Source organism: Apostichopus japonicus, chromosome 18, assembly GCF_037975245.1.
Source record: "Apostichopus japonicus isolate 1M-3 chromosome 18, ASM3797524v1, whole genome shotgun sequence".
NCBI lineage: Eukaryota > Metazoa > Echinodermata > Holothuroidea > Aspidochirotida > Stichopodidae > Apostichopus > Apostichopus japonicus.
This window is the reverse complement of record NC_092578.1, coordinates 13,577,593-13,596,169: the sequence shown is the minus strand read 5'-3', so window position 1 is coordinate 13,596,169 and position 18,577 is coordinate 13,577,593. Positions and strand designations below refer to the sequence as shown.

Here is an 18,577-nt window from a genome sequence, read left to right as displayed (position 1 = left end):
TAATACAAAAGTGTCGTCGATGAATATCCAGTTAAGTCCAACCATCGTCTTGGTGTATTTTTGTTGTAGTTAATATTGTGTTTGTTGTTGTTGATGATAATGATAATGATGTTGCAAAAGGAACAAGCAACTATGCCAAAAACACTAAATCCGCTCTACGCCTACACGGATGTATACAGACGTGTGTAAGTATGCGAAGCTGGGAAGTCTGCAAGCTCTTAATGCAAAAACGTGCATGTACAACAAAAATAAGGATTCACATAAATATAACGCTTGAAATGTCAACAGTGTTTATATAAGATATAAGCTAGTATATGCTTTAAAGTGCTCCGAGGGTTAAGAAAACTTTAATTAGGATTTGTAGCCAGACAAATTATTCCCAAGATATTGAAGAATGTTGTAAGTAGACAAATGGGATGTCTTAATGAGCGGAAATGATTTGAGGAAAACGGTTATAGATGACCATTATATCACCTTTCTAGCATATCTGGAAGGTATACAATTACCAACCACAGTACTTCAAGTCATATATTACTATATATATAGGCAAGAAAGAGAACATTCATGTGTAGTTATTCTTCATTCATTAAACATTTAAATATCAACTAAATATTCTTTGAAACGAATTTTCTTTTCCATAATAGTGTTTGGCCTGATGGCGTTCGAGTACCTATATACTACTATATATAAGGTGTAGGCATCCCGTGAATAACGATTGTAAGGGTACAGTGTATAACTCAGTTCGTAAGAGGAAACCTTCAATCAAAATAACAATGCTTATAATGATTAATATCACTTATGCATGGTATAAGTAGGTTATGCACTCGAACACCGAACGATTTATATTGTGTACAAGAGACTGTCTAGTATAGAAATGATTAAACCTTAAAATTCTTGTCCGGCTAAAAACAAAAGAAAAACATAAAAGTAAGAATCAGACTATCTCAATAATGTTGAACGGATCTTCGGCTTTTCCTTATTTATTATTTCATTATACGGTATCATAAGATACTATCATTGCTATTTGCATGCGATTCTTCTATGGTAACTCACAAATGGTCTCTATATTACAAAAGAAGTGTGTGTGTGGGGGGGGGGGTGGGGAGATAGGGATATATATATTTATATATATATATATATATATATATATATATATATATATATATATATACATATATATTTGTATATATATCATTCGCATATTGAAAATTCCTTCATGAGTGCTAGATAACATGAAGGAGGATGTTAGAAAGTACTTTAAGCGCCGATCAAGATGTAACTTATAGCTAATCATTGCCGCCGATTTTTTTCACGCATGCTACGATATAGACACAGAAATAATATGATAGATTTATATGAAGTTATCTTTAGGGCTCTGCCATTGAGGGGAAATCCCTTTACCCTTAAAAACATACGTTCCTTTCATATGATAATTTCAAAGTTCCCGGGAAAACTTGATAGATATAGGAACGTTTCAATGACATGTTTTTCTTTTGCGTTAACTCCAATCGCTTCAGCATAGGCTATGCGTACGAAACGTGAACGCAAACTCTATACAGCCAAGTAGTACTGCTAGCTCCCTGTGAGAATCAGTAGTATAAAGGCAAGCTCTCTGTACTTGCTCTTGATTGATACAATCTTCTGCATTTTATATAAAAAAACATACATGCAGTCAGTATATGTTGTGTACGAGAGTATATCGCTGTAACAGCTATAGCGCTATAACAGCTATAGCGCTATAGCATAATATTAATAAGCGCTATATGAGAGTATAGCGCTATAACATACAACACAGGGCTGCTTTAACATGGATTTTGGGTTGGATATAGGAAATATACTTTGTCAAAACCTATAGAAGCAGCCAAACATGTCATTCTCGAGTACTCTTTGCAATATGTGATGATGTAACTCTATTCTGACTATAGGCTTATGCAGTATACTATGTATTGCTTTGATCTGTCTCGCGATATTATTGGCTGATTAAATGTTAATGGCAACCAAGGGGAGAAAATAATCCATTCAACTCCCCCGCAGACAAGAATGAAAGGAAAACGTGAAAACTAATAACAAAGTAGGCCTATATGCAATCAACAGGATTAAGCTAGGTGAAAGAGTACTTCATAATTGTATATGAGAACTGTTGAATATTAAACAGATGCTGAATACCCCCCCCCCTTATTAGCATACAGTATACAGTCTCGATGTAAGGGGACTGATGGGGTGGAGAGTGGATCAAGTTGTTTGGTTTTCTTGGAGGTGAATTAGATTAAAACATATCATTATGGAGGCAATACAGATCCAGTATACATCGAGGGTCTTTGCTGTGGTAACATTGTTATACTTACTCAAGCCTTCTTTCTTTCACGTGAACTACAACAGTAAAAGACTAAAGATGAAAATTCATGCAACATATCTGTCAAAGGAATAGAAAGTTTGCTTATATTATAACTTTGATTGCGTTATTCCGTACACTCTAAACAGTTGGACTAATACTGTGCCCAAACGATTGCGTACATATTATGTATCCAACCAACGTTGAGTAAAGCTCCCCCCCCCCCCCCAAAAAAAAAAAAAAAAAAACCCGTAAAATTACGACAGTTAAACCATTTTAATCGCCAAATATTGATATAGGGGTGGTCAACATTGTCTGTAACTTATACTTGCTTCAGGGTAAAACCGTTGCACACGACGTTGGTTGTATATATATGCGTACTCAGTCGGTTGGGTAATCTATTTGCTCGTCTTTTTTTTGTACCTCTATCTCTATATAGATGAAATATATGAGTCCTGTGGAGGGGGTAGGAGCCGGGGGCGGGGCACTGGGGCACGTGCCCCCCTACTTTTTTTCCAAAATAGCAAATGTGCCCTACTGGCAATAAAATGTGCCCCTTTGATGATGAACTGTCTTTTGGATATCTTAAGCCTTTGTTAATTTTAATATTTTATTTTAATTATTTATTTTTAGTCTATACATGCTACTTTTAATTGGCATCCCATATCTTTTTGTAGCATGGTTAACAATAAACAATTTCAATAAATAGTATTGATAGCATACTAACACATCATATATATTTAAGTGGTATGGCCGGTACATGTGTATCGGTTTATAGCATAACGAGTGGTGGTTGTGGAATGAGAAAGTGCCCCTCTGATGCTGTGCCCCCCCCCCCCACTTTTTGGAAGCTACCTACCCCCTGGTCCTGTGTTTTAATTGCATTGAGTAATTAATAACTCAACAGCTAGAGAGAGTCTGTCTTGTAGTATTGACATCGAATAGTCAAATAGTCACACAACACACACACACGTTTAGGAGTATAAAAAGCTTGTAATTATACATGTAATTATTATACCGATGATAAATGCCCATTGATAATATTACAATCACCCATTACACTTTTCCTCGAATTTAGGAACAAAATCGCAAGCATAGGATGTGGTATATTTATACTAACATACATATACTTGACACATTGTAAGTTCTGTACTATATCGGCAACCCACTGTAATGGTCATAGGGAGATGTTCCCTTATACACTGAGCAGCTGCAGACGCCGGTGCACCGGTGCTGTGTCTGAGTGGATAAAGGCGGTGGTAAGCAATGAGCCTTAGCAATCGGGAGGTTTCGGGTTCGATACCCGGATTGGGCCATAGTACGGTGGGTTTTTCATCCAAGAGCAATCTACGGTTTTCCCATAATAAAAAATGAAAAATATTCCAAATTTGATTTTTTAAATGTTGAATTGGAAGCCACCCGACATGTAAGTTGTAATCCATAAGCCCTTGCAGGTTTCTCCCACATTTGTGGTCACTTAAACGTCGTAAAAAAAAAAAAAAAACTGCTGATTATTATTAGAAGAAAAATAAAACGAAAACGGATACATGGATTAATTTTGAAACACTACAAAGACACACACACACATACCCACCCACACGTACACGCATACATACATACAACACGTACAGTACACAACAGCACAACAGCAACAGTCAGGTACGAACTGGAATTATGACGATGAGATGAAAGATGGGGAGTCAAGCCTTTATCCTATTGCTCCTTAAATCTAGTTTTGGAAACAGAAAATAAATATATACTAGGAAGTTTCTTTCTCTCCTCTCGTGCAGGTAAATGGTTATAATGTCGTGACAACAAAACAAAAGTGGAATGATATTTAGAGAATGTAATTGAGATGAAAACCAAACCATTCTTTTCTCTTACATCAATTTAATTTAACTATTAACTTTGTGGAGTACTATAAATATAGCTAGTAATAGCTTAATTGCTGTCGATATGTTAATGTGCTCACCATCAATATAAGTGTGAAACGGTAAATCAATGATATATTAACATTAAAATGTAAGTTACAGTTGAACATCGTTTTTTATACACATTTATTTTTCATTAAGAGCATTTCAATATCAGGAAACATAGAGTTTATACTAAGATAATAAGACATACACTTAGGGCAACGTTCATAGCAAGACTAATTCCTTTTATAAAACTTTTAAAATACCTGCCAGAATAAATACAAACACCCAATACCTATTTCAATATTCTCAGATTCGCATGCAGTTTTCAATTACATGATTCGTGGAAGTATTATTCGTGATATAAAATACGTGTGGCTAGATAGAAACGGAAACATTATGAGCACCGGGTTCGCTAATTTTGAAGTCAAATTTTAAACATTGAATGAAATCTCTTCAAATGTTTACCATGGATACCAAACATATCATGTTTCGTATCTGGTTGCCAAAAAAATAATAATTGTCCAAGAAAGTTCCCCTTTGTGGTTGTATCGTTGCAACACTTGCAATGAACAATAGTACGACAGACAGGACCATGACCACGTGATATATATAGGAAGATACTTGACCTTTGACCTACTTAATCATCAAATTAGTTCCTTGAAGTGCTTTCTTCCTCGTACTTGTCTTGCCCAGCATAGGTGACTGTGTTCGCAGTACTCGTCCGCATAAATTTGTACTCATAACTAGTACTTAGGCCAATATTTGGAAGTTAATATAATTAATAGGACCAAGTTGTACTCGTAAGGAGGGGGAGGAGGGGAGGGGGGGGGGGGTCGTGAAAGTAAAATCGACGTGTACAGTCGAGGACCTTGAGTGAAGACTAGGATGTGCTTGTCTTATAAACTGTCCAGTTTCCATAGCTCTGAATATCGTTATCTGATGAGGTTTGGTTTTTTATTTGCCTCACAGATGATGACCTTCAACACAAAGGGGTATCATGCAGTAAGTTCTTCTGCAGTGTTTGCACAACATGACTATACCACAGTGGCTGTTTACAACTTTACCTTAATATGACCATCCATACCTTCTGTACAAAGTAATGTTCAATTAAACGCTATAGGTCGATGAAATATTTTATTTATATTTACTAATTTATATTTTATATTGCATATTGCGTGTCAAGTATAGGGCTACCGACATTGTATCCATACATTAAAAATTGCTATAAGCACTTACAGTTGAAAATATACATCCGAATTGTATGCCTAGTGCTATGAGTGAAATAAACTACTGGTAACATGGGAACAGAAAGATGTGTGAATTGGCATGGAATGAACCTATATTTTGAATCTTAAAAATCATAAATATTGCTATCAAATATGTGTAACCATAAACCAAAAGTCAAACGCATAACAAGTTTTTGTTTTTGTTTTTTTAGGAGGCCCGTACATAGTCTTTTTTATAATATCCAAAATAAAATCATTTTGGAATAAACTCTATCCACTTCCGCTTGCCCAGTCCGCCCTTACCTTCCACCAGCCGTCCGTTCTGCCGTCGCCGCCGGGCAGAAAACCCCTGCTATTTCCTACTCATTCTGACCGTTGGATTACAAACTTAAGCCAATACCCCGCTACACTAAAGTTGACAATCGTTTTTCTTTTCTTGTTTTGCCATCGTCATCTTTAACGGGGGTACAAATCCATGCATGTGTTCGTCGGTCTTTCTGCCGTCGCCGTCGGGCAGAAAACCCCTGCTATTTCCTACTCATTCTGGCCGTTGGATTACACACTTAAGCCAATACCATTGAATAATTTACTTGTCTAAACTTAAACTACCTCAAACTCTGGAAATAACTTAAAGATTGATAAATCTTAGCATCTTTGAGCACGCAAACAAAAAAGTGCTTAGTTACCATTCGTATATACTTGTAAAGATACTTATATAGCAATGATATTCAAAATGGAGGTTGGGAACATTTTTGGAGTCCCTAAAAACATTTGACAATATTTGTGGGGAAAACCTAGAATATCCTTGAAAATAAATTGCTTCAAAGTTGCAAAATAGAACACCATTGTGCAACTAAGCACCATTAGTCACATAAAAAGAAAATCTCAGAGGAGATGGGAGACCTCCTCTCCCTCCTCCTCCTCATCCTCCTCCTTCTCCTCATAGAAGCCTCCCCCTGCACGACAACACATTCGCCGCCACTGAAGGAGTAGCCAAGGTGATAAAGGTGAAAGGTATGGTTCAAACCAGGTTTGGCTATAGCAGGGGTATGGAGGACCTAGAGGTTATTATATCCAGATTAAGTGAATTGAACTGTCTATATGATATGTGTACTGTCTATATGAAATGTGTACATGGGAGAACAAAGGGTTTCAATCACGTTGAATTTTCAATAGTAAAAAGTTTCTGTTTAATTTTACGTAAATAATACCTTATATAATTACCGATGAAAACGTCTGACAAATATCCCAAACGACACCACCTGTATCTCAGAAGAAGTACAAACACAGGTGTTTTAAATCCTGTCCAATATTTGTTTCTTGAAGTAAAAGTATATTGAGTTGCCTAAAATAGCCTGTCATGATATAGTGATAGTGTAAACAAAAATGAAAAAGACCTATATCTATTTTGATTCTACTATGGGACATCGGATTTTTATTGGGGGAGGGGCGGGGGGGGGGGGGGCTATAGGCCACGGTTAAAGTGAGTGCTTGCGGCCATTGAAAACAGTTGAGTACGTCTGTGGCATAAGTTCTTTCGCTCGAGAACGTATCTGACGACTGTAGACACAAAATCAATTTTGCTATATGTAAAGTGTATGTATGACTGTTTCAATTACTGCAATCAGTACACATGTGGTATTTGTAAGTAATGAACCTTTTCAAACACCTGAGGTTTATCATGTAAAGTGACTGCAGGGCTATATGTACTGTAGTCTAACACAGAGATCCTGAGCCTTATCATGTAATGTGACTGCAACACTATGTACTGTGGTCTAACACAGATCCTGAGCCTTATCATGTAATGTGACTGCAACACTATGTACTGTGGTCTAACACAGAGATCCTGAGCCTTATCATGTAATGTGACTGCAAGACTATGTACTGTAGTCTAACACAGAGATCCTGAGCCTTATCATGTAATGTGACTGCAACACTATGTACTGTAGTCTAACACAGATCATGAGGTATATCAAATTAAATGGCTGCAGGGTACTGTAGTCGAACACATAGATCATGAGGCTTATCAAGTAAAGTGACTGCAGGACTATATGTTCTGTAGTCTAACACAGAGATCCTGAGGTTTATCATGTTAAGTGACTGCAGGACTATATGTAGGCCTACTGTAGTCTAACACAGAGATCATGAGGCTTATCATGTAAAGTGACTGCAGGACTATATGTTCTGTAGTCTAACACAGAGATCCTGAGGTTTATCATGTTAAGTGACTGCAGGACTATATGTAGGCCTACTGTAGTCTAACACAGAGATCATGAGGCTTATCATGTAAAGTGACTGCAGGACTATATGTTCTGTAGTCTAATACAGAGATCCTGAGGCTAATCAAGTAAAATGGCTGTAGGGTACTGTAGTCTAACACAGAGATCATGAGGCTTATCATGTAAAGTGACTGCAGGACTATGTACTGTAGTCTAACACAGAGATCCTGAGGCTTATCATGTAAAGTGACTGCAAGACTATGTACTGTAGTCTAACACAGAGATCCTGAGGTTTATCATGTTAAGTGACTGCAGGACTATATGTAGGCCTACTGTAGTCTAACACAGAGATCCTGAGGCTAATCAAGTAAAATGGCTGTAGGGTACTGTAGTCTAACACAGAGATCATGAGGCTTATCATGTAAAGTGACTGCAGGACTATGTACTGTAGTCTAACACAGAGATCCTGAGGCTTTTCATGTAAAGTGACTGCAGGACTATGTACTGTAGTCTAACACAGAGATCCTGAGGCTAATCAAGTAAAATGGCTGTAGGGTACTGTAGTCTAACACAGAGATCATGAGGCTTATCATGTAAAGTGACTGCAGGACTATGTACTGTAGTCTAACACAGAGATCCTGAGGCTTTTCATGTAAAGTGACTGCAGGACTATGTACTGTAGTCTAACACAGAGATCCTGAGGCTAATCAAGTAAAATGGCTGTAGGGTACTGTAGTCTAACACAGAGATCATGAGGCTTATCATGTAAAGTGACTGCAGGACTATGTACTGTAGTCTAACACAGAGATCCTGAGGCTTTTCATGTAAAGTGACTGCAGGACTATGTACTGTAGTCTAACACAGAGATCATGAGGCTTATCATGTTAAGTGACTGCAGGACTATATGTTCTGTAGTCTAACACAGAGATCCTGAGGTTTATCATGTTAAGTGACTGCAGGACTATATGTAGGCCTACTGTAGTCTAACACAGAGATCCTGAGGCTAATCAAGTAAAATGGCTGTAGGGTACTGTAGTCTAACACAGAGATCATGAGGCTTATCATGTAAAGTGACTGCAGGACTATGTACTGTAGTCTAACACAGAGATCCTGAGGCTTTTCATGTAAAGTGACTGCAGGACTATGTACTGTAGTCTAACACAGAGATCATGAGGCTTATCATGTTAAGTGACTGCAGGACTATATGTTCTGTAGTCTAACACAGAGATCCTGAGGTTTATCATGTTAAGTGACTGCAGGACTATATGTAGGCCTACTGTAGTCTAACACAGAGATCCTGAGGCTAATCAAGTAAAATGGCTGTAGGGTACTGTAGTCTAACACAGAGATCCTGAGGCTTATCAAGTAAAATGGCTACAGGTCTACAGTCAGTAGTCTAACACAGAGATCATTGATTGAAATCCTCAGATGAAATGCGTAACTCTATAGGGAAAATATAATTCTTAGAAATAACATTTTTACAATTCATTGCAAAGACAAAGGTGCATGTTGCCATGTTATGGCATCTAAGAGTGCTCTGTTGAATATATATGAATTTTAAAAGAACATGCTTTGCTCGAGCTATTAAACGACTATTAACGAGCTATTAAACGAGCTAAAAAGAACATGCTCGAGCTATTAGGACGCATGCAACTAATAAAATAACTTTCAGACCTGCTCTGAGGAGCGCCGTCATCGTCAATGTAACCTAAAGGAGCATTCGGTATACAGTTAATATATTTTAGACCTGAACATTTTGGAAATATTGATAGAAACTGACACTCATTGTGTTTTTTGTTTTGTATGATATATCAATTCTGCTTAAACTCCTTCAAGTGGGCAGATTTCTAAATCATTACATCAAAGTATCATGGCCATAAACTCATGAAGTGATATGAGGTCAAATGATAAATTTGAACTCAACTATGCACTGTTACTGTGAGTGTCCTACCAATGACGTCACACGTTGAAGCGACCTGTACTTGATAGGATATCTACTTCGTTAGTATTAGTGTCATATGATAATAAATGACCTTTTTTTAATGATTTATTTCAATATTTCCATGTTGGGAAAGACTTTTATCTATTTTCGTATAACGCAAAACCTTAAAAGTGGGAGACTATAGATAATTACTACATCTTACCCACGTTATGCTCCGATCCTAGGCAAGATCGTACTTACTATACTGTAATTCCCTGACTTTCGATGGACCTTCCATTGACCTATCACACGCATCAACATGCGTCAAAAATAGAGGGAAAAGAAATCATAAATTTATATGCTGCGCTAAATTATATACTTAGAAAATGTTCGAAAACTTGGATTCAATCAAAGATATGCTTTCATTTTTAATGACTTCTCGTTATTCTGTTCTATAGTTATTGAGATCTATAAATATACACATAACTTTCTCTTTTGCTTTCTTTAACTGGATTTGAGAGTTTCACTGTTGTAATCATTACGCAATCGACACTCCAAACGAAAGGACACACAAAAGAGATGAAACGTGTTTATGCGGTGTGACATATTGTAACTTGTACGAGACCCGACATACAGAGGATTATTTTAATATAGTTTAATAAAGAGAATTTCGTGATTAAATCGAAGCCTATACGGAGTCACAACTTGATATTTAATTGGACATCAGTGTTGCCTCCAAATTCATGGTGTTATATATGTGTGTATACTTATATATGTATATATAAATATATATATATATATATATATATATATATATATATATATATATATATATATATATATATTTGCTGAAGGTTTCTGATAATTACTAACACAAAAATAAGTAGGTTCAATAGAGAATGCATAAAATGCCCTGAGATTGAAGGTAACATGTGTGATTATTAGTGAACAAGTTGGATCTGTCTTACATATTGTATGAATGGGGGGAATGGGGGGTGGGTGGGAGAGGACTAATAACCATTAATATTTTGTAGCTTATATATGCACTGACAATGATTTACGTCACAGATATAACAAAATATTGCAAATGATACTATTTGTTGAAATTGTGAAAAGCTAAATCCTTAAAGGCACACAATTTTAAGCATACAATATCTGATATACATAATAAGTTATACATGCAAATCGATCTATTATTTCCTCAAAGTGGTCGTAAAATGAGATTTAGGTAATTACACATGTTGTATTTATATGTTTAGCATATTATGTGATTTATCAGTGGATTGCGCAAGGGGATAGGTGGGGGCACGGGGACCATCTCCCACTCCCGCCATACACACCTCAAAAGTCAGTCGTGGAAGAATTAGACCACACCTTAATTCGTGTGTACTCTCCACCCAGGGATTAAATGGGTACCTGTGAGGTTACTTGTCATTGGGCGCAGTATATAACTGCTGCCAACTGGAGGGATTGTCTCTGAGACAGGTTATCATTGACCAGGGGTAATATAACGTCTGTAAAGCGCTTTGAGACCTATCGCTGGTATAAAGCGCTATATAAAAATCAAATATTATTATTATTACTATTAATATACCCTTCCAACATAACACAAATATTGAAAAGTATATAAATTAGCACAACCGTGAGGTTAGACCCCCCCCCCCGGCCCCGACCCCATTCAAAGTCTCAATATGCCTCAGAATGCCCCATTCGACATCTAAAGGTACTTTTTTTCGGGCGTGGTTGGGGGGAGGCAAGACCCTCTTACATGACAATATAGAGCCACATCTCCTTTTAAAGAATCATTGACTCATCTCTGAACCTTCCATATAAAAGGTCTCCCCCATACCTCAATCAGTCGGTGTAATTTACTATTTGCACCCCCCCCCCCCCAACCATGCTCCCACACCTTTGAAATGCTGTGCACGTCACTGTATTTTATCGGGCTGGTATGATTTATTATTGTAGGATGCTTGGAAGGAATATAGTTATTTCATACAATGCCTAGCACTAACATTATGAAGGCAATGCATATGTTACACAAACCTGGACTACATTTACATTAAGTTAGACGGTAGCGAAGGAGTCAATTGTCGTTTACTTGCATTGTAAACACTGATGTTGCTTGCATTGCACTTGTTTTGCACAAAGTTTCCTTATTTGTTTTGTCAACCCGAAAGAATTTTTAAAGGTAATATACAAGGCATGGAAAGGGAAAAAAAGACGCAATTTCCCCGACCGCGCCACCCCACCCCACCCCACCCCATCCCACCCCACCCCACACGCTGTCCTTTACCAGAAGACACACCAATTTCTTAGCCCTGTGTGTGAACCCCCACCCCCTCCCCATCGTTACTGAGCACATCCATACGTTTAACTGCATGTTAATTTGAGTACGGTGGTTTTGAACAGTGTGAGGGGTTTTAATATACATATATAACTCCAAATGGTTGTACACAAATAACGTTGACTGTGTAATACATAAAAATTATGAATGACAATTAACCATTATATTGCATCCACGTTAATCTGCTGAGTCATCGAAGAACGATCTATTAATAGCAATTATATTAGCCTGCTTGAGTAAATAGAAAATAGACCAGGAAGTTGTGAACAAAACCTGGGCATAGTGTTGTTGACAATATCATAAGGTTGCAATCGACGGGGTTCAGTACAACAATCTTAAAATGGTCCATCAAATGAGCCGTTGAGCCCCGCTTAAGGAAAATGGTTTGACATCAGAGTTGAATATTAGCCTACAATAATATGAGGACGTTATGAGTACCGCACGAGAAAAGAAAAAAAAAAGAAAAGGGGAAAACAACTAAAATTAAAAAACGCTCTGCGAGAGATTGTGGGTATACTACTAAATTTTTCACATAATGTAGTGTCCGTACTAGATTTCAAATGACTCTAGGACCCTGCAAATACGGGTATAAGTCCATGGTGAATGTAAGACTCACTATATACAAGCGTTAACGTTAACACTACAAGAATATCGAAATACGAAACAAACCTTGGTTGCTTTCTATATGCATTTGATATGTTCAAATTAAACTAAAGTGAAGTGCATTTGAACCTTGCAACTTGCTCATGTATACTGAAACCTATATGTATGTCTTTATGTAACGCACGTTACATAAATACGGTTCTTTATTATCTACGGGACATGGTTACATAACGAAAAAACAAAACTTGAAAATGTCGAAAAGTCGAATGTAAATCCTGACATTCCATATAAAAGTCCAAACTTCGTGCTTTTCAAGTCGGAAAATCTCGAAACTAAAAGACGAAATTTCGACTTTTAGTATCGAAATTTCAACTAGTTTGGGGTTATCCACCCGTGTCCCTATAGACATATGTACTTTCAAATTCATATATGCTTATTTTATCTGTTGATGCGTAAACAAGAGTACAATTCGAATTGTTTATACTTCCGGTTTATCTGGAGCCTCCATGATATATTCTGTTTCTTGTCACTAAGGTATTTTATACAATGCAAAAGATACATATCAGCGTTTGATTTGATATACTTTGGTCTTTTAAGGTGATTTTCAGATGTTTCGTACAAAATTTAGAAGCAGGATTCAGAGATTTGACCTTCCAAATGCAATATCCTTAAACTTAAAAGTATGATTCATAGATTGATCTTTTAATGTAGTACCTTTAGAAGCCGGAACTTCATCTTCTATGACAATGGAAAATATATAAATATATAACAGGCTTCCTCAAGATATTCATCATGCATTGTGATATACTTGCATATTGAGGGATTTTACCTTACTAATGTAATCACATGCTGTTATGATACACTATCTGTTAAATAAATTATTGTTTTTTTTTTATCTATAACATTTTCCTTATCACCGATTTAGAGGGAACATTGGAACCAACATATCTTGTAATATCTGAACACACACAGTAGCCTATTGATAAACATTCTTCATTACACACGGATTATACACTTCTATATGGGAGCTGTTAACGTTTAAGTTATTTGCTTCATATAAGCTAGGTGTTACACTTCTACGAATCAAAAATTAGCGTTATATGTTAAGTCGAAACTCACACACACGCACGTATGCATAGTGAGATACCAAACACAAAAATGTAACGTTAATTATTCACAAAGTTAATAGCACCGAAGCTTAAACTTCCCTAACATTTGGTGCAACATATGTTTCATATATAGAGAGAATCACTTCTGTATATACATGTGTGTCTGTGTATATATATATAAGCGCTACGAGCTACCTGTTGACGATATAAATAAATTTACTTTTGGAAACAGAGGTTTTATCACTAATATAGCTGGACGTCGATTTGCTCCTCAAAGTGAAGATGGGGTGAGGAGGGAGAGGGGGGGTTGGAGTCGGAGATGGGAAGGGGAACATTGTTAATCCCATGAAGTCTAACTGACCGCTATACTTGGGGATGGATCTGAGCCATGTGAGGTTTCTGGTCACCCGCCAGAAGAGTTTCATAGCCCTGTTAATGCGATTAAAATACAAAAAGATTAAATGAGTGTTTGCGTTCGAATTCAGATTCCCAGAAGAACTTTTAAGCTACCAAAAGAAAGGTTTGTAGGCTCCAAAACCACAATAAATAGGGTTGAAGACAAATCGATATCCCTGTACTAAAGACGCTGAAGAAATGTCCCTCCACCCCTACCCCCCCCTGTCGACACAGTATAGGTTTACACATTATTGTCTCATCTTGTTCTTGTTTATCCTCCAAGAAGGGATACACAGTAAGAAGCATCGATCCCATTTAGAAGCAGCTTGATGAATTTGAAAAATAACTATCCCATACATTTCGAGTATCTATCCTCAAAAAAAATTATATATTATTTTTTCCACCAAAGAGGGAATTCAAATGAGTAAGTGATTATTAAACATTTCCAAAGCTGCAAAGAAAATTTTGAAAACTGCCAATTTCGGAATGCACTTATGCACTTAATGTTTTATGCAAAATACACGCGTACACATACAATTCCCATTCAAACTATATATGATTCCTACAGTATAGCCTACATGGTAACAGAGAAGAAAACACTGCATAATTGATGGTGATGTTTGACGTTTCGATTAAAAACAACATTTCTGATACATGTTTGTGTAAGTTTCGTCCTAATTCAAAATGTAAAGGTTAAATTTTATATTACCTATAAGAGAAATATTATGAATATTTTTTTAGTGACACTCTGAGCAAGCTACAGTATTCACGCATAATTGTATATACACGCGGTATACCAGGCTATGTGGTATCATATAGTTACAGTCATTTGCTGTAACTATGTGGTGTTTAAGACCCACCTAAGATCTTCCATGCGGACTGAACCACCATCCACCAAAGCCCACCTTCAGGGATCGGACTGAGCCTCCACCCCTCAGGATGCTGGAGAGTTTTTACATGTTAATTCTGTATGGAAAAATCTTGCCACACAGCCTTAAGTCAACGTGTCATTTGCATGTCTCTACATCACTAATCGCAATGTACCGATTTAGGTAAAGAAAACTTAAACATAACATTTCATTGATAAGGAGGGGGTGGGGAAGGGGCAGAGGGAGGGGTTGTTATTCTTTCCTATAACGGCTGACTATTACAGCGGTCTGCAAGTTTGTTGGTTTAAGACTCACCTAAGATATTCCATGCTTACTGAACCACCATCCACCAGACCCAACCCCTCAGGGATCGAACTGAACCACCATCCACCAAACCCCACCCCTCAGGGATCGAACTGAACCACCTTCCACCAGACCCCACCCCTCATGGATAGAACTGAGCCACCATCCACCAGACCCCCACCCCTCAGGTATCTAAATGAAGCACCATCCACCAGACCCCCACCCCTCAGGATCGATGCTCAGGATGAATGAAAGCTTGCTTGAACTAGCTTGGACTTGTTTTATAACAAAAAGTAAATAAATAATTTGATATTTTCCGGCGTCTGGAAACTTCCCACGAAATGAATAAATAAAAGACACGATAGTTTATATTACCTTGAATCTCTTCTTTAACGTTGAGTCAAATGATGTAATTGATGACGTCATGGTCAAGCTTCATTACCTTTCTGAAGTTAGATGATGATTATATATACGCTAATTTTCATATGTTCTCTTTGTATTTCAATCCCTTGGAGTCCCATTGTATAGAGTTTCTTTTGTTCCATGCAAGACCAGGTGGTCTTTTTTCTCATGCTTTTGTAATTTTCTTGAGATAAAACTATATGTTTGCCTATCTCAAAAAGAGGACAAAGTTTGAGTAACCTTTTTAAGGCATCACGGGGGCCTTCAGTGCACAATCTCGCTTCTCATTGAAAGAAGTGGATAGAATTTTGAAAAAAAAGGTATTTTCTTAAAGGCCCAGTTTTTATTACATATATGTGTGTATATGTATATATATAAATTTATATATATATATATACATATACATATATATATATATATATATATATATGTGTGTGTGGGTGTATTGGCAGACGGTATATGTTCCTACTTGTGTATGCTTCTTAAATCACGTGATTCTTGTAGTTTAGTCAAACGATGATTTTCAGCTCCAGATTTTTCAAAGTTAATGATATTTTAAAACATCTAAATGTAAACAAGCAAACAAGCAAGAAAGCAAACAGGCAAGCAAACAAACAGACAACCACACACACTGAGGACTGCCTGAAGATATAATACATGCTATATCTACAAAAAAAAATCTAATTCTACTCGAGAAGAATTTCGATGTGATAAGGAAATGAGTTTATAGGATCTTTAGATTGGTTACTAATTCCGAACTGCACTAGACCTTATATTGAGATTTATTCAATTCTATTGAGTTTTCAATCTATAGAATTTAAAGGGTATATATAAAATTCGATATTATATGATAAGAAGTAAAAAAAAATATATATATATATATTTATAGGGAGAAGAGATGGAATAACTTTACTCTTTAATAAAACCTAACAGTATTTAGGCCTTAGTGTTAAGTTGTTCACAGATCTGAATGGTGTTGTAGATCCTCGACCTTCATTTAATTTTCACTTATTACTTGAACGGTAAACTGAGTGTAGGCGAAAGGCTAATTTTTTTCTATTATAACACTGAAAATATACCAAACCGACTCAAGTTTGCTCTTAGTAAACTTTACACTGTACTCAATTGTTTTTTTTTTCTTCTCCAGTTTTTGTACTTTTACAAATCAAAAACTATGAGAAATTTCTTCTCTAAACCCAACAGCTTTCTTTTTCATGTTTGCATAAAGTATACAAGTCTTTGTACGATGGTCACGGACGAACGACCCGCTGACGCGTTTAGAAAAAGAAGAAGAAGAAAAAAGAAGTGGGGGGGGGGCAAATGGGTGGTTCTAAACCTTGGTTATAGCTACCCATTTGGAATTCTGCGACCTCATATTAATCAATATGTATTCAGCTGGAATATGAAGATTACATTTAGGCTATAATCAAGCTTCCAATTTACGAGACTAATTGTTTAATATCATAGAATCTTTTAAAACTAACATAGGCTAAGGATGTATATACTACAATATCATATATAATGCAATTATGACGGGTCATTTAGAATCAGGACTAACCTATAAAAGGCCGATATGTTACTACTTGGCTCATTGCGGAGAGTAGAAGTGAAGGCAGCCACATTCACCCGGCGGCGATGTATGTCGAGAGTAGAATATTAACAGCAAGCCGAACGCGACGGTTAAAATACACATCCTCATATCCGGGAAAAGGTAAGTAAGTATATAGGTTACACGTGCTTTCAAATTTAACAAGTTAGTTACGTTTATTTTACTTAATTACCTTCATTTTGTTAAGCTTAGAGTGTAGTTTAATGTTCGCATTGATATCCTACATATCCATCATATTAATCGCCAGATATAACTACTTCCGAACTAATTACACAGAAATTAATTAGTACACATTTATATTAATAATTGTTTAATAATTTTCGCAGAACCAGTTCATTGCGCACTACATCGTATCCCTTTATGCATTGAGTTAGAGCGGTATATACAGTGTAAATGCAGCTGTTAGGCCTATATGAATTTCGTGCAGTTACGAACCATGTGGAATGCATGGGAATGTTAGGAGTTCCAACTGGCTATGCACGGTTTGCAGAAATCAAGTGTTTAAGAATATATCATTCGGGTGGAACAAAAGGTAGAACAAGCTTGAGGTGGGCGAAAGAGCGTGAGAGAAGTAGGTGGTGGGGGTGGGGGTGGGGGCGCGGGTCGATGTCATTACACTCATCACCCTGTTTCACTTTCCGCATAGATCCGTATTTAACCTACTTAAGCGTAAAACATATTTTTTCCATGTTGAGAAAACCTACTAGACGAATATTAATTAGACAGGATTTAAAAACGATGAGTTTATTTTGAAGGAAAAAAAACGGTTGAAGTTCAAATAAGAGGGACTGGTTGGTTCCAATTCTCTTTACAAATGATATTTCTACAAAAGGACTATGTATTAATATAAAAAAAAGTAACACGATCTTTATAATTATTGACTGAAAGGGAGGGTATTTACCTCTGATATTCAAAATACCTTTTTGAGAATTATTGTATATAACAGTTGGGACGGAATGTGGGGTTATAAGTCCGGTAATTAGGGGGCGCAATATAATAAAAATAGTGTCCCTTTCACAGATCCCATCCCTCTTTTACGATCTGGAGAAACGCCACTGTTAGGGCCTATATTCCGATAGCTGGAGCTTGTGGCTAAGTTCAAAAAGGAAAATAAAAGTTAAAAAAATGCACGAGAATTTTTCCTAGAATGTGAGAAAATCGATTAATGACGGATGTGACGTCAGGAAAGCAAGTGACAACCACGCAACTTTACTTCATACGTCATTTTTTATTTGTACAACTTCCACAATAATTCAATGAAAATGATTGATTTAGTTACGCAGCTGTGACGTAATTATTCTTCACTCGTGACCCCAAAGCTGCAA

At 36.7% G+C, this 18,577-nt stretch overlaps 1 long non-coding RNA gene across 2 annotated transcripts in view; it reads right to left on the bottom strand.

Annotated features, from left to right (window-relative positions):
- LOC139958833 (uncharacterized) overlaps positions 1 to 17,276 on the bottom strand; it is a 32,627-nt gene extending 15,351 nt beyond the window's left edge. The window contains exons 1-3 of one of the 2 annotated variants that reach the window (XR_011789887.1): positions 17,202 to 17,276; positions 9,838 to 9,916; positions 2,346 to 2,413 (exon numbers count right to left, since the gene is read on the bottom strand). This is a non-coding gene — a long non-coding RNA (uncharacterized lncRNA). The remainder of the gene's footprint in view (positions 1 to 2,345; positions 2,414 to 9,837; positions 9,917 to 17,201) is intronic. The other variant, XR_011789888.1, reaches the window with a different exon arrangement.
- Positions 17,277 to 18,577: the final 1,301 nt, after the last annotated feature.